The following is a 15,287-nucleotide window of genomic DNA, read 5'->3' on the forward strand; positions in this document are numbered from 1 at the left end:
GACAAAATATTCACTAGAAACATCAAACATGGTTATCTGGTTAATAATGCGATATGTGATCAAGATAATAAACTGATAGGTTGTCTTGTAAGCATGGTAATTGGTGTTGGCGCTTCTTATCCATGTGAACCGGGTTCTTTTTCCACTTCCGGCGCATATAAGTTTGTTGGTGGTCACCTTAATGGACAGATTGAGTTTCCTCCAGTTTCTCATTCTCCTCCCTACAGCACAAGACCACTACAGAATAAAATGCCTTTTTGTAAAACATAAGTTGCTAAATATTTGCAGCTATGATGAAAAATCACTCTGAACTGTTGTGGGTCTACTCAGTTAAGTAAGATTTAAGACCTAATATATTTTGATTTTCTGTTGTTGCTTTTTCGCTTATTATGCTCCCCCAAAATAAAGGAGCATAGAGTCGCCGCTTCGTCTGTGCGTATGTCTGGCCGTCAGCGCACAATTTTTGTCCGTGCTATTTCTCAGCAACTAATGACCGAAATTCAATGAAACTTTATGGGAAGCTTCACTTCCAAGAGGAGATGTGCATATTATCAGTGGGTTCTGGTCGAATGATTTTTCATAGAGTTATGGCCCTTTGAAATTTTTGAAAATTAACTTCCTTCAAGGTCAAAGGTAAAAAAGAAAAGAAAGCCAAAGCGCCCAGAAGGGGACATAGTGTTTCTGACAAACAAATTTCTTGTTTTCTCTGCTTTTGATGAGTAACTATTATGAATGCAAAAAGACATTCAAATCAAATAAAAATGTTAAAAAGAAGTCCCTCTTAAACAGGTGGTAGATTGTACACAAGTAACTAGTGTGACGTATGTGATATAAATATTAGCTTGTGTTCGAAATGGTGGCCAACAGCTGATTTTTCGGTTATTTTGTCTGAACGCAAGGTTTGTACATTTATCATACTTATTTGACATTATCCTAACGCACAGGTTATCTACTGATATCCATTTAACCTCTGTATGAATCCATTTGATGCATTATCAATACTCTTTTACGCCCCCCTTCGAAGAAGAAGGGGTATATTATTTTGCACATGTTGGTTGGTCCGTCAGTCTGTCCGTCAGTCCGTCCACCAGATGGTTTCCGGATGATAACTCAAGAACGCTTATGCCTAGGATCATGAAACTTCATAAGTACATTGATCATGACTGGCAGATGACCCCTATTGATTTTCAGGTCACTAGGTCAAAAGTAAAGGTCACAGTGACTCACAACAATAAAACGGTTTCTGGATGATAACTCAAGAATGCTTTAGCCTAGGATCATGAAACTTCATAGGTACATTGATCATGACTGGCAGATGACCCCTTTTGATTTTCAGGTCACTAGGTCAAAGGTCAAGGCCACAGTGACTCGAAACAGTAAAATGGTTTCCGGATGATAACTCAAGAATGCTTACACGGAGGATCATGAAAGTTTATAGGAATATTGATCATGACTGGCAGATGACGCCTAATGATTTTCAGGTCACTTGGTCAAAGGTCAAGGTAACAGTGACTCGAAATAGTTTAATGGTTTCCGGATGATAACTCAATAATGCTTACGCCTAGGATCATGAAACTTCATAGGTACATTGATAATGACTGGCAGATGACCCCTATTGATTTGCAGGTCACTAGGTCAAAGGTCAAGGTCACAGTGACTTGAAACAGTAAAATGGTTTCCTGATTATAACTCAAGACTTATTAGGCCTAGGATCATGAAACTTAATAGGTACATTGATCATGACTGGCAGATGACCCCTATTGATTTTCAGGTCACTAGGTTAAAGGTCAAGGTCACAGTGGCAAAAATGTATTCTCACAATGGCTGCCACAACAACTGACAGCCCATTTTTCATTCATTGTATGTGTGTGTGTGTCCAATAACTTAAACCTTGGTTAAAGTTTGATAACTTTTGAAATATTGAACATAGCAACTTCATATTTGGCATGCATGTGTATCTCACAGAGCTGCACATTTTGAGTGGTGAAAGTCAAGGTCAAGGTCATCCTTCAAGGTCAAAGGTCAAATATCATTGTATTTTTCTTTCCTAAAACTTAAACCCATTTATGCCTAGTGGACTCTCCCATCCAGCTAATTGGATCAATTTATCATGGCTGGCAGATGACCCCTATTGATTTTCAGTTCACTAGGTCAAAGGTCAAGGTCACAGTGACAAAAAACGTATTCACACAATGGCTTCCACTACAACTGACAGCCCATATGGGGGGCATGCATGTTTTACAAACAGCCCTTGTTTTTAAAGACTTTATTCGCCAGTACCAAATTGTTAACCATTGAAATTGTTTGTTGTATGTGCATTTTTAGGTCATATATGAGGTTCTCTCAGCAGTTTTCATGCAATGGTGGACTCAAGAACCATCATAGTTTACCTTGAATGAACACCAAGATGCTTCAAACAATCACAATATAAATTTTATGCATCAAAACTCACAAATTAAGCCCCATTTTTAGCTCACCTGAGCGATAGCTCGAGGTGAGCTATTGTGATCACTCAGCGTCCGGCGTCCGTCCGTCCGTCCATCCGTCCGTCCGTCCGTAAACAATTTGTAAACATCTTCTTCTACTAAACCATTGAGCCAATTTCAACTAAATTTCATGTGGAGCATCCCTAGGTCATGGGACAAAAGAATTATTAAAAAAAATTTGATCACATAACCAAGATGGCCGCCATGACCATATATGGTAAAAACCTTAAAAAATCTTCTTGTCAGAAACCGCTCATCAGATTTTCAAAAAATTTCACAGGGATGACCTTTGAGGGCTCCCCTGAAAAAGCTGTTCAAAGAAATTTGATTCGTCAAAAAACATGGCCGCAGGAGCTCGTTGAACTTTGCATGTTTATTCGTTTTTGTCTATTTTGTGAAAACTTTCAAAAATCTTCCACATTTTTTGTCCGATCCTTTCCAAATTTGCACAGTGTCTTTATATCAATGAGGACACGAACCCTACAAAAAATGAGCATTATTGGTCCATGAAGTACAGAATTACCTCCCCTTGAATTGAGAAAATGGTGTTTATGCAATAAAGTCCAAATTTTTCATCCAATTCTTTCCAAACTTGTAAGGATTTAGCATGGTTCAAACAAGGGAAGCAACTACGGTTTATGCATGTTCTTTTTATTACAGATTTGCCTCCCTTTAATTCATTCAAAATCTCATTTTACAGCAGAGATTCCAAATCTGACCTGTAAATGAGCCCCATATTTACTGCTGGTGCTATGTTACCTTTTCCCATTTGATCATTCTTAAGTATTGGTCTTGTAATGCTGCTACTGCTACTGCTACTGCTACTGCTACTACTACTACTACTACTACTACTACTACTACTACTACTACTACTACTACTACTTCTACTACTACTACTACTACTACTACTTCTACTACTACTACTACTACTACTACTACTACTACTACTACTACTACTACTACTACTACTACTACTACTACTACTAGTACTACTACTACTAGTACTACTACCACCACCACCACCACCACCACCACCACCACCACCACCACGTCTACTATTACTACTTCTACTACTACTGCCACTACTACTACTACTTTTACCACTACTACTACTACTACTACTACCACTACTACTACTACTACTACTACTACTACTTCTACTACTACTTCTACTACTACTACTACTACTACTACTACTACTACTACTACTACTACTACAACTACTACTACTACTACTACTACTACTACTACTACTACTACTACTACTACACCACCACCACCACCACCACCACCATTCACAGTGACAAAAAACGTATTCACACAATGGCTGCTACTACAACTTATAGCCCATATAGGGGGGCATGCATGTTTTACAAACAGCCCTTGTTTCTATGGGATTTTAACCACAACTGTTCATGTTTATCTCCGACACATATTTTTAGGTCACCTGTCATGAAGTGACACGGTGAGCTTATGTGATCGTGTGATGTCTGGCGTCCGTTGTGCGTGCCTGCGTGTGTCCGTGCGTCCGTCCGTCAACAATTTGTTTGTGTAGACAGTAGAGGTCACAGTTTGCATCCAATCTTGATGAAATTTGGTCAAAATGTTTATCTTGATGAAATCCGGTTTGGGATTGTATTTGGGTCATCTGGGGTCAAAAACAAGGTCACTAGGTCAAATAATAGAACAACCTTCTGTAGACAATAGAGGTCACAGTTTTCATCCAATCTTTATGAAATTTGGTCAGAATGTTTATCTTGAAATCTGGGTTGGGATTTTATTTGGGTCATCTGGGGTCAAAAACTAGGTCACTAGGTCAAATAATAGAAAAACCTTGTGTAGACATTAGAGATCACAGTTTTCATCCAACCTTTATGAAATTTGGTCAGAATTCTTGATGAAATCTGGGTGGGATTGTATTTGGGTCATCTGGGGTAAAAATCTAGGTCAAATAAATAGAAAAACCTTGTGTTGACAATAGAGGTCACAGTTTTTATCCAATATTTATGAACTGTGGTCAGAATGTTTATCTTGATGAAATCTGGATTGGGATTGTATTTGGGTCATCTAGAGTCAGGAACTAGGTCACTAGGTCAAATCATAGAAAAACATTGTGTAGACAATAGAGGTCATAGTTTTCATCTGATCTTAATGAGTCAGGTGAGCGATTCAGGGCCATCATGGCCCTCTTGTCATAGCTTGTGAGACAGTAACTCCGCTTTCAGTTACTGGTGTTTATGCAAAATTCAGAGTAACAAAATAAAAATAAATGAAAACCGAATACAAAAAGCATGGCTAATTTTCTTTGTTAATTAGTCATGTGTTACATTGATTTGTGTGTGTCACACTTAAATGTATGGTTGCATAGAGGTGACATTGGAAATTATTTTTTTAAAACATGTGTGCACAAATTTCTTTTACATGTGCGCATAATATAGTGAATACGTGCTCGTGTCTTCACTTTTGCCAGCACATGTGATAGTGAATACCTGTGCACACTGTGAAATGGGTTAAACCTTACAATAAAACACTATGAATCCATATGGTGCAAAATGTTTAGAACTGTAATACTTCATACATTTAAGACATAGTAATTCGTGTTCATCGACAAATATATTAGTAGAAGTTATTTAATGTGTAATCAAAGCAATCTAACAAAGTTATGTTTGTTTTTGTTGTGCCGTTTATCATATGATGTGAATTTTATATGTATTATTACAGAGGTCTTCTTCCAATGGAGATCACTTTCAATGCAAAGTGTGCAGTGTTGCTTTATCGACCGTATACTCTTTAAAGCGGCATATGCAGCTCCATAGTGGATCCACCTACATGTGCGATGTACCAGGGTGCGGAAAAACATTCAGTGGTAAAAATTCACTGCAGCGTCACACCCGTTCCCACACTGATAGTACAAACGTTTGTAGTCAGTGTGGGAAGGTGTTCACTACGACATATTGGCTAAACAAGCATGAGAATGAGATTCACCAGGGCAAGGCATCAAAGTATTCCTGTAAACTGTGTGCGAAGCCATGTCAGTCAAGATACGCTCTTCAACAACACATAAGTTCACATTCTGATGAAAAAAACAACGTCTGTGTAATATGTTCAAAGTCGTACAAAACCCCATTAAGTCTTCGAATGCACAAATGCTACCTTCCGGGCCATGTACGCAGACAGCATGCATGTGCAACATGCGCCAAAATGTTTAAGACAAGAAGGCTGTTGAAACAGCACATGAATAAACATAGTGCTCAGATGTTTTCTTGCTCTGTCTGTGGAAAAATGTTTAAATGGAAGCACAACATGCAAAATCATATTAAGGAATGCGGTGTTGGAATAAATCAAGAGACAGTCTAACCTGCCAATAAAGACCACTCAAGGGATGTGGTGGTTGTGGTCTGTGTTTACAGGTGGTCTCAATTCCCTTTGCAAAATATTGAAGAGGACTTTTGGGAATGTAAAATGGCATTTGCTGGTCCTTATTGCAGGTGGGTGTAATTCGCAGGTAGCATATACATATATTTTGAAAGTGTTCAAGAGGAAATCAATGTGGTCATTATGGACAGGGGGTTGCTATTAATTCAAAGGTGATCACTGAGGCATATTAGACTATAATTCTAGCACCCTTTGTTGTAAAACAATAACTTTTGCCACTCTTACACTCTTATAGTTTTATTGTTAAAAAATTGTTTGTATTAAAGGTGAATGCTATTTTTTTTTAAGTATTTGTTAAAATTTAACGAAATTCCTAGTCACTCAAAAATGGTGATATTTCCTTTAATTAATTTGAGCTTTATCATCGTTCTAATGTCTGTTGACATTTCTTTTTTGTTCACTGCAATATGTTTGACCAAATATCCTTAATTAAAATCAAGATAGGGCTGAACTGTGGTATCTCCTTCAATGGGGGGAATCACGTGGTCAGAATTGAGAAAACATGGCTACCGATGCCTCGCTTAGATTGAAAAATTGAGTGTTCAAACAGGTACATCTTCCTTTTTACTTACTTGTTTTTAATCGGATAACGCCTATCATAGGGCCAGTCGGAAGCGGTTTCATAGAGTATCAATCATTTCCCTCTGGTTGGTCGGAGTGTGGAGATTACTCATGGAATAAATTGCGATTCTTGAACCGTCAATTGCTGTTGTACACGCACTAACAATAATATCACTGTTTTCACAATAATTAGCACTGTTTAAGTACCACTTGTGCATGTGGACGCATTGTAACTTACAAAAAATGGATACATCGATTGCTAATGGCGTTATTTTCAAGGTAAAGTTGAGTTTAGATTGGTTTTAACGATTGCTGTTGAGCACGCACATGGCTGTTGTACACGGACAACTTCTAGATTAACTGTTGTTGAGCACGCACATGTCAAGGAATACCGTTTTCTCTGCCGAATACGCCTAAAACAACGTCACAAGGGCATGTTCTGGTACATGTAGCGATACATATCTTACGTGAAGGCACTGAAAATGTTAATTCGTATACGAAATTGGCTATCTGGATCATCAAAATTTTATTTTCAATAGGAATTTTATTGCTAGCCTCTATCGACGTAGCTTCTTTTTGCTATGGGTTGCGAGTATTTGAAAATGTTTTATTTTCCACATGTATGTACATTAAAGACTCGATATCTCGAAGATGTTTTTTTTTTTTTAAATGTAGTCTGAAACAAGAAGAATTGCATTGATTTCTAGTAATGTATTGTCAACTCTTGATATATCTAAATCGAATATACATATCGAAATCTATGTCAGTTGCATTAGTATAGCAACCAGATTAGGGACAGGGTAAATGAGAATATAAATTGACTTGGGCCTTAAGGTATTTACTGCATATCATTCCAGATTATGGCAGATGTCAATTATATCTGCCGGACTTGCGGCAAAGCGTTCTCCTCTAGGTCCGGAATAAATAACCATGAGAGGAGACATGAAGGAAAAGGGCCATACAAATGCTGTGGCAGAACGTTCTTCAGTCGGGCCAATTTAACACGGCACAGGTAAGATTGGTTGATAAATTGAGGTTTTATTTGTAATTGTCTTAAACACAAGAACTCGGTAAATCTTTTGGTAGTAAAAGTTGTTGTTTTGGCTCATGAAAAAAATAGGTGTTGGATCAAATATGGCTTCAAACACCGTTTGGGAAATTAAGCTAAATTATGTTTCTTCAAGAAGTAATAGGTAAAAAACGAATGCGACAAGACTTAAAACAAATGTCTGAAGCAAAAGATTAAACTTTGTTCTTTAAGAAAATGAAACTTTAATTTGCATCTATCACATATATAGTTTGTAGCTCGACTATATATATATATATTTATATATACACATATAGTGGAGCTATCCTCACCTCGGTGTCGGCGTGAGCGTTGGACAGTTAAAGTTTGCGTACCATCTCAAATATTTTCAATGTCCCTTGACATATTGCTTTTATATTTTGCATACATGACCCAAACCAATAAACAAGAGCAGTCAACTGTTTCAAGCATTTTGTAAGAATTATGGCCTTTTTTCACTTAAAATATGCATATTATTGATAAATCTATGTTAAAGTTTGCGTACCACCTCAAATATTTTCTATGTTCCTTGACATATTGCTTTCGTATTTTGCATATGTCTTTACCAGCATGACCCCAATCTATAAACAAGAGAAGAAAACTGTATCAAATATTTTGTAAGCATTATTGCCCTTTTTTCACTTAGAAAATTGAAAATTCGGTTAAGGTTTGTGTCTAGCTCCACTTTATTCCTAAAGTATCAAAGCCATTACTTTCATAATTGCAACACTTACTTACTATAATAAGGGGACTTTTCACACTCATTTGATGAGACTTTAACTTTATGTTATTTTATTCTATTGACTAAGGTGCTATAGTCATGGTGAGGAAAAGAGCTACAGGTGTGAAACTTGCCAACAGAGTTTTGCCATTAAAGCCGACCTCAGGTTACATGAATCCCGTCATCATAGGGAAAAGCCCAGATTTGCATGCAGTATATGCGATTTTGAAAGTAACTATAAGCATGTACTGGATAACCACATCCTTGTGCATGAAGAAAGTAAACAAAACATTTGTATTTGTGGAAAGGTATATAAACACAAATGCAGTCTTCTCAGGCACAAAGCAAAATGTACTAATAAATAATTGTCTTTAACTCATTCATTTACATTTTGTCTACATTAGGCACAAATAATAGATTATTTGTTTCTTGTAACATATCATATTTTTAGAGACACCAATAATTGACTTGTGTTTAATGTTATTCAATCTGGTTTTGATGCATGGACTGAGTTGAACGCTTAGGGCCATCTAGGCCCTCTTCTTTCTGTTAAGAATACTTGCAAAATGCAAGCCAGGAAACAAGAAACAAACTCTTTTTTATTATGCCTTATGTAGAATTTTTTTCTCTCTTTAGATTTGAATCCGTACTATTGAAATGCAAAGGATGCTGCAATAGTAGAACAGTTTTTATTTTTATTAATCAATATGATAAACCTACACGCTGTTAATGATATTGTGATTATTGTCTGTGATTATTTTTGTGATACAAGTATTTCAACCAATCTTTTGCCAATTGAAGTTTTATTGTTTGTTTAATAAAAAAATATTTTGTACAATCAACAAAGGATGCTGCAATTGTAGAATAGTTTTTATGTCCCCCACTATAGTAGTGGGGGACATATTGTTTTTGCCCTGTCTGTTGGTCTGTTGGTTGGTTGGTCTGTTGGTTGGTTGGTTTGCGCCAACTTTAACATTTGCAATAACTTTTGCAATATTGAAGATAGCAACTTGATATTTGGCATGCATATGTATCTCATGGAGCTGCACATTTTGAGTGGTGAAAGGTCAAGGTCATCCTTTAAGGTCAAAGGTCAAATATATGGGTCAAAATCGCTCATTTAATGTACACTTTTGCAGTATTTCAATATTCAAGATACCAACTTGATATTTGGCATGCATGTGTATCTCATGGAGCTGCACATTTTGAGTGGTGAAAGGTCAAGGTCAAGGTCATCTTTCAAGGTCAGATGTCAAATATATGTGGCCAAAATCGCTCATTTTATGAGTACTTTTGCAATATTGAAGATAGCAACTTGATATTTGGCATGCATGTGTATCTCATGGAGCTGCACATTTTGAGTGGTGAAAGGTCAAGGTCATCTTTCAAGGTCAGAGGTCAAATATATGTGGCCCAAATTGCTAATTTTATGAATACTTTTGCAATATTGAAGATAGCAACTTGATATTAGGCATGCATGTGTATCTCATGGAGCTGCACATTTTTAGTGGTGAAAGGTCAAGGTCAAGGTCATCCTTCAAGGTCAAATATATGGGTCAAAATTGCTCATGTAATGTCACTTCTGCAATATTGAAGCTAGCAATTTTATATTTGAAATGCATGTTATCTCATGGAGCTGCACATTTTGAGTGGTGAAGGGTCAAGGTCAAGGTCATCCTACAAGGTCAAACGTCATATAGGGGGACATTGTGTTTCACAAACGCATCTTGTTATTTTTATTAATCCCTAGGATAAACCTATAAGTTGTTAATGATATTGTGATTATTGTCTGTGATTATTTTTGTGATATAAGTATTTCAACAAATCTTTTGCCAATTGAATTTTTATTGTTTTTATAATAAAGAAATATTTTGTACATTCAGCATAGTATTGTTAGTAAATTATCTCATAAGAATTAATGAATAAATGAGTCATGTTCTGTGAAAATTGGGCATAATGCATGTGCTTAAAGTGTCTTCCCAGATTAGCCTGTGCAGTCGGAACAGGCTAATCAGGGACGACACTTTCTGCCTAAACAGGAAGAGACTTCATTAAAACAAAAAATGTCATTAAAGCAGAAAGTGTCGTCCCTCATTGGCCTGTGTGGGTTGCACAGGCTAATCTGATACGACACTTTATGCACATGCATTATGCCCAATTTTCTCAGAACATGACACAAATAATAAACTATTTTGGACGACACAAAGGAAATATTTATTCTTGGCGCATTATCAGTGTGCCCAATTCATCAAACAAACGCTGACCTAGAGTGGTTCAGATTGGCTACTCTAGATTGGTGTATGTTTGTTTCAATAAAGAAAATTCACTAATAAATGTACTTTGGGATTGAAAAAAAGCTAAAAAACAACAAAATAAAAATGTCATGTAAACCCCAGCTAAAGCAAACCCCCAGCTGTTGTCAAAATATAGCATAAAACAATGTCCAGGTCTAAGGGCTATTTTCAGTGCATAAATATAAACGCATGCACTTAACTCATTCAGTCCTGGTGACTAGCTGAGTCGTCCTTTGCAACAAAAATATATCTTCATTAGACAGCTCCTGTAGAAGCTGACTAATCAGAGAATGTTTTGCCGACGCGTAACCTAACAACATATTTTTTTCCAGAAAAACATACATATTCAAACCACTTAAATATTTTTGACATTTCAGATAGTTAATATTCATAAGGTATAAACATTTTCTATGAATATTCTATGGATGAGTTAATATAAACTTACAGCATGTTATATGCATAGCCAAAAGTTTATGCATATTTTAAATACAAGTAATTGAACAATATGTCAAAAGGCTATCACATTATTCAAAATAACATTCAATTCCCCGAAACCGTCATTTCGGTAATAAATGAATGTTGATCCGAAAAGATGCCTGTGTTGCAATGGCGGTTTGACATTGGTTCATCGTCTAAACACCATCATGAAATAACAAAGCTGGAACTGTACTAGTTTTACTCTTCAGCACGTCCAAAAGACGCTTTGTATAGGACTTAATCAACGACAACAGTTTTCATGTCCCACGAGTCAAATGGGTAATATACTGCAATTGAATCTTCACTTTATAATATTGTCTTAGTAGTGATGATGCTTATCGGGGATTAATACCGAGACTGCTTTTGCTGCCCTGGATCTGCCTTGAACATGTATTTTTATTAATCATTTTTCACATTCACTGGGCCGAGTCTTTGATAAGACTTTGATACTTAATGCTGTTGATGCTTTTGTCTTTATAAAAAGTGTAAAATGCAGTTCCTAAACTTTATAACCATATCCGTAAATAAAAGGAAGGAACTCAAGTTTATATTGACAGTGTTCGCAATTACGAATTAGGGACCCTTTTTGCAATGTCTATGCCCATTCTCTGTGACGGTGGCAGTTTTGACTGGTTTGTCCGAGCTCCCTCCCATCTAACGCCAAGTAATCCTTGGCAGGATGGCTTCGCCTTGGCTTTTGGGACCTCCCATAAAGTTTGAAAATCGCTCCCCAAACATCCTGTTACCAAGTTTCCAAAATGTTTTTGAGTCTTTGCTGTAGCGCATTTGTGTGGTAGAAGAACACTCAAACCACTGAACAACCTCGCTGAAAAGAATAAGAGACATGTTATCCAGCGGGTTTTTTCCATCCCTCACTTGTTTAAAAAAGTTTAGGATAGTAATATCCAACCTGCCTTCTGCTGCCAAAATTCCTAAAACTGTAGGGAGCAATTCGTTAATTTCTTCTTGAACTTTTGATTCTTGGGGTGAAGCTGGTGTACGGATAGTGATGTCACATTCATATGTTGGCGTAGGTATAAATTCTGTGCAGCTTTCAAAGGTTTTGCCTTCATCATCAATTCAAAAAGTTGCTTAGACGAAGCTTTGCTGGATCTTGGTTTGATTGTGATCTTGCGGGCCTTATAGAGAGGTGACTTGTACGGACTTTTGATGGGCGTTCCACGATTACCTTTGAGGGGAGTTAGAATGTGCTTCCTCTTCAAACCGCGAGTATCGGTGCAAGTTGTTGAATTGCTTGTACAAGCTGTAGCAGCAGTTGCAAATAAACGGCGGCGTTTTGGCTGCTGATTGCAAATGCGAGACTTCTTCTTGGTCATCCTAAAAGCAACAAGGGATGTTTGTAAAACACGCATTCTTCCCAAATATATTTAGGGTGAAACAGATATATAAAGTATTGACACGTAGGTTAGAGTGATTACATGTAATATATATATATATATATATATATTTATACATACATACATGCATGCATGCATGCACGCACGCACGCACGCACACACACACACACATACATAGTGTCCATTTTACTGATTCAGGTCACTGTGGCCTTGACCTTTGCCCTAGTCAATAGGGGTCATCTGTCAGTTATGATCAATGAACCTTTAAAATTTCATGATCCTCGGCATGAGCATTCTTGAGTTATCATCCAGAAACCATTTTACTGTTTAAAGTCATTGTGACCTTGACCTTGTGACCTAAACATCAATAGAGGTCAGCTGCCAGTCAAGATTAATGTACCTATGAATTTTCATGCTCCTATGCCTAAGCGTTCTTGAGTTATAATCCGGAAACCATTTGGTGGACGGACCGACGGCCCGACCGACATGTGCAAAAAATATACCCCCTCGTCTTCGAAAGGGGGGCATGATAAATAAGTTAATCTTTACTTTTGGTATCATCGTTCATTCAACAGTAGTTCGCGTTGGTTATTTATAATTTACATAACGAATATACATGCTTAAAAAAATGTTACATATGACCGTTTTCTTGGCTTTTGTGCTAATTTGGTAGCCCACATAGTCCGGCAAACATACGGACGAAACCAGTCTACACTGGATATTTCAATGTTGTATGGATGTAACGTAAAAAATACCAATAACTCGAGTGTAACTTTAATTTCAATTCTGGTAATTCGAACTTGTAAAAATATGTATCCACCAGGATACGGGAACAAACATAGAAAAATTGGTATTTTTTACATAATAACAATCAAGATATCCAACAAAATCGAGACATAGATTTCGATATGTATATTCGATTTCGATATATCAAGAGTTGACAATACATTACTAGAAGCCAATGCAATTCTTCTTTTTTCAGACTACATTAAAAAAAAAAACCCCGAACATCTAGAGATATTGAGTCTTTAATGTACATACATGTGGAAAAAAACATTTTCAAATACTCGCAACCCATAGCAAAAAGAAGCTACGCCGATAGAGGCTAGCAATAAAATTCCTATTGAAAATAAAATTTTGATGATCCAGGTAGCCAATTTCGTATACGAGTTAACATTTTCAGTGTCTTCACGCAAGATATGTATCGCTTCATGTACCAGAACATGCCCTAGCGACGTTGTTTTAGGCGTATTCGGCAGAGAAAACGGTATTCCTTGACATGTGCGTGCTCAACAATAGTTGTTCTAGAAGTTGTCCGTGTATAACAGCCATGTGCGTGCTCAACAGCAATCGTTAACACCAATCTAAACTCAACTTTACCTTAAAAATTACGCCATTAGCAATCGATGTATCCATTTTTTGTAAGTTACAATGCGTCCACATGCACAAGTGGTACTTAAACAGTGCTAATTATTGTGAAAACAGTGATATTATTGTTAGTGCGTGTACAACAGCAATTGACGGTTCAAGAAATCGCAAAATATTCCATGAGTAATCTCCACACTCCGACCAACCAGAGGGAAACGGTTGATACTCTATGAAACCGCTTCCGGCTGGCCCTATGATAGGCATTATCCGATTAAAAACAAGTAAGTAATAAGGAAGATGTACCTGTTTGAACACTCAATTTTTCAATCTAAGCGATGCATCGGCGGCCATGTTTTCTCAATTCTGAACACGTGATTCCCCCCGTTGTCCTTCTTTATTATCATGAGTTACAACGGTCTTCCGTTCACCCCTATAATATTATTATATCCATAATTTGGATCAAGATATCTTGAATGTTTAATGGCATGAAGGCTTTATCGACATGAAATTTGAATTTCAGCATTTCCCTTAAGTTATCAATAACATAAAAACCTGTTTCATTAAAATAAAAACGGGATTCTTTTTTTAAATAGACACACATTTCGGTAATCAGAAAATCATCAGTCATTTCAAAGTATTTTTTCTTAAATGATCTGAAACGTTTAGGTTTGCATTGCATATATCATGTTTTAGGTCACAATTTTTAGTTAAGTTCACATCCATGCCAAAATGAACAGGAAACGTGAATTTTAATAATTTAGTTATCAGATGTTTTATTTTTATTTTTTTGTCATCTTGATTTCTTAGCTTGCTGTTGACATTCTGTAAACGAGTGTTTATTTTTAGCTTAGCTGTTTTCGGAGAAAACCCGAGGTATTTAATAGCCAGCTCGTCGTGTCGTGTCCGTCGTCGTGTCGTCCGCCGTCCACATCGTACTAAAACCTTAACATTTTGTCTAGGTTTTGAACATTGGTTCTAAAATCAAAGTGCGTCAACCTACAACTTTGAAACTTTATATGTAGCTGCACCTTGATGAGTTCTACATGTTTGTTTGGGTCAATGGTCAAGGTCACTGTGACCTCTAAAAAAAAATTCTGACAGACTTTAATTTTTTCAAGACTGCACCCGCAGCCTAGCGTGGCACCCATTATGCGGTGCTCTTGTTGTATACTTGTAGTGGTTTGTTTTAATTTTCTCGCATGAATATACCAATTATGATTTTGTTATTTGTCTGTCTAATAACACAAGGACACTTTTATAATAAAAAAGTATGTATACATTGTGTTTGGATTTCAGCATACATAGTCATTTTAAATATATTTAAAAACAAAGATTTTTTTACTGTATGCAATTGTTTTATATAGTATGTTATTTGGTTGATAAAGCATATTTTTATGGCATGAACCATACGTCAATTATGAAGTATACTTTTCAAGATGTTTAAAGTTGGCATGGAGTCAGAAAGTGCTTACATTAAATTTTGATGAATATTCCTCAAAAGCGTTGTAATACTCATTACAA

The 15,287-nt window shown here is 36.6% G+C and overlaps 2 protein-coding genes across 2 annotated transcripts in view; both read left to right on the forward strand.

Moving 5' to 3' along the window:
• The window catches only part of LOC127867389 (DNA polymerase beta-like), a 177,481-nt gene extending 167,330 nt beyond the window's left edge, over positions 1-10,151 (forward strand). Inside the window, exon 13 of the transcript XR_008043471.1 lies at positions 9,935-10,151. The gene's annotated coding sequence lies outside the window, so the exon portion shown is untranslated. The remainder of the gene's footprint in view (positions 1-9,934) is intronic.
• The window catches only part of LOC127867390 (gastrula zinc finger protein XlCGF8.2DB-like), a 47,659-nt gene that overhangs the window by 21,499 nt on the left and 10,873 nt on the right, over positions 1-15,287 (forward strand). The window lies entirely within an intron of this gene.

Source organism: Dreissena polymorpha, chromosome 2 (assembly GCF_020536995.1).
Source record: "Dreissena polymorpha isolate Duluth1 chromosome 2, UMN_Dpol_1.0, whole genome shotgun sequence".
NCBI classification, from domain to species: Eukaryota; Metazoa; Mollusca; class Bivalvia; order Myida; family Dreissenidae; genus Dreissena; species Dreissena polymorpha.